General features: G+C 56.0%; 1 non-coding gene across 1 annotated transcript in view; it reads left to right on the forward strand.

The window, feature by feature from the left end:
* Positions 1-2,096: 2,096 nt before the first annotated feature.
* Positions 2,097-2,500, forward strand: part of LOC126317248 (small subunit ribosomal RNA) — a 1,893-nt gene continuing 1,489 nt past the window's right edge. The window contains exon 1 of the ribosomal RNA XR_007556521.1: positions 2,097-2,500. This exon is cut by the window's right edge and continues 1,489 nt beyond it. This is a non-coding gene — a ribosomal RNA (small subunit ribosomal RNA).

The raw sequence follows: 2,500 nt of genomic DNA on the forward strand, positions 1-2,500 counted from the left end.
ACCTAAGTTACACTGCACCTTAACCTAAGTTACACTGCACCTTAACCTAAGTTACACTGCACCTTAACCTAAGTTACACTGCACCTTAACCTAAGTTACACTGCACCTTAACCTAACTTACACTGCACCTTAACCTAACTTACACTGCACCTTAACCTAACTTACACTGCACCTTAACCTAACTTACACTGCACCTTAACCTAACTTACACTGCACCTTAACCTAACTTACACTGCACCTTAACCTAACTTACACTGCACCTTAACTGTCACATGTAACGTCACAGGAATGTAGCTTTGCCTAACAGCAACCCTCTGAACATAGTTCACTGCTTGGATCCTCTGGTGTCATGTGTATTTCTCGATGCCATGGTGCGTACCCTCACGTAAATGTCTTTCGAGTGTTGCGTACTTTCTACACAGTCCCGCTAACCACTGGAAGGGTGTAACGCTACAGAACGAATATCGCCCTCCCCTCCTGCCCTTCCAAGCTGGTCGGTCAGGCGTTTGTTTGTGAAATGAGCCTTGCAGCTGTTCAGTTGCATTTGGTTGTCGATGCAGTCAGTGTACGTTGTGGTACGGCCTGTGTGGACTGTCCGCTGATGTACGCGTAACCCACACTGATCATCCGTCGTTACGTACTGAGTGACATAATGTGGCACATGCTTGACCGTACACCGGCTGCGCCCTACAATGGCGAATCATAAGGGCCATATGTTGTGCACGATGCTACTTGTCTCGTCTCCCCATTACAGCGAGATTGCACTGTTGTACGCCGTAGAGACATGTGGTAGGTACGGACGAAAGTATTGCATGTTGGCCCCCCCCCCCCCTCCCTCTGCCGGGAATCAGCGTGAGCCGTCTGTTGATGTAGCGACGAGGGTTTTCCTATTTAATCGTATTGCCCCACACAACATGATACCACGGTGGACCGCGTTCCACATCTGCGACATGCTACAGAGGCCGGTTGACAGTCGACCGCGCAAGGGACATTGCACACGTGCGCGGACCATCTTCCACGTGTTCTCTCGTGTACGTGCCGTAGTGTGTATATGGGCTGATGTAGCGTGTCGTGACACATAACATGCAGGCATGCCAGAATCGTAGATTTCGCAAATGTTGATTGACGTATACGTTTGCTGCCAAAGATCCGCAAATGAACTGGAAATCAGTTGTTGAGCGGTTGTTCGCGCTGCAGGTGCATCGGTGATAGCGACGATCGGTACATCTGTGAACCGGTTGTTTCGGCGGTACCCGCCATGCCCCCGAACCTGAGTTGGCCATGTGGGTATGAAGCGATACGAGGCTGTGGCTTGGTGGGACAGTCCCCGGCCGGTGAGGGGGGGCCGCGCGGCGTGCTGGCCGCGCGCTGCGTGAGCGCACGCACTACAGCCGGCTGGTGGGGGGCGCCCAGTGGCAGGAGCGCCGGCCGACGGGCCCGGCTGGCGTCCCAGCTACGCGCCGGCGCACCCGGCGCGCGGCGCCAGGCGGCCAAAGTGGGTTCTGCCGAGCCCGGTGCGAAGCGCGGTGGACATCTGCAGTGTGCTGGTCCGATTGCGGACTGTGTGCGTTGAGGATGCGCCGCCGCCCGGCACTCGGCGTCGCGACGCCGTCTGCTGCTCGGTCGCCCCCAGCGGTTCTCGCAGGTGGTTTGTATCGCAGCTCTGCGGACGTGTTGGCGCGTGCGCTGTGCTGGGAGAGTTCGCTTCTGCACCCAAGTGGGGCTTTGCCCTTCTGTGGCGCTGGCGTTGGAGCTGCCGGTCACCGTAGGTGGCGCGTGTTGTTTCCCGCCGGCAATGCCACGACAGCACGCTCCCGGGCCTCTGTCGGCAGCGGCAAGCTCAGTTGGGAGCACGGGTGTTCGCACTGAAAGCGTCTACTCGCCTATCTCCGGGCGATTGCGCCTCTCTCGAACCCGACCAAGTACTTAGGACGGCGCTGCGCGCCGCCGGGACCTGAGAGGGTTTCGAGGTGTATCGTGCAGGGGAGCTCAGCCTCCTCCTGTTTGCAGAATAATTGAGCGGACGCTTGCGTGTTCGCGCGGGCCCTCGGGACACACTCCCGGGCGGCCGGCTGCTCAGCTCTCGTTGACGCAGCTCCCTGGTTGATCCTGCCAGTAGTCATATGCTTGTCTCAAAGATTAAGCCATGCATGTCTCAGTACAAGCCGCATTAAGGTGAAACCGCGAATGGCTCATTAAATCAGTTATGGTTCCTTAGATCGTACCCACGTTACTTGGATAACTGTGGTAATTCTAGAGCTAATACATGCAAACAGAGTCCCGACCAGAGATGGAAGGGACGCTTTTATTAGATCAAAACCAATCGGATTGGCTCGTCTGGTCCGTTTGCCTTGGTGACTTTGAATAACTTTGGGCTGATCGCACGGTCCTCGTACCGGCGACGCATCTTTCAAATGTCTGCCTTATCAACTGTCGATGGTAGGTTCTGCGCCTACCATGGTTGTAACGGGTAACGGGGAATCAGGGTTCGATTCCGGAG

Source organism: Schistocerca gregaria, unplaced genomic scaffold, assembly GCF_023897955.1.
Source record: "Schistocerca gregaria isolate iqSchGreg1 unplaced genomic scaffold, iqSchGreg1.2 ptg000623l, whole genome shotgun sequence".
Classification (NCBI taxonomy): Eukaryota; Metazoa; Arthropoda; class Insecta; order Orthoptera; family Acrididae; genus Schistocerca; species Schistocerca gregaria.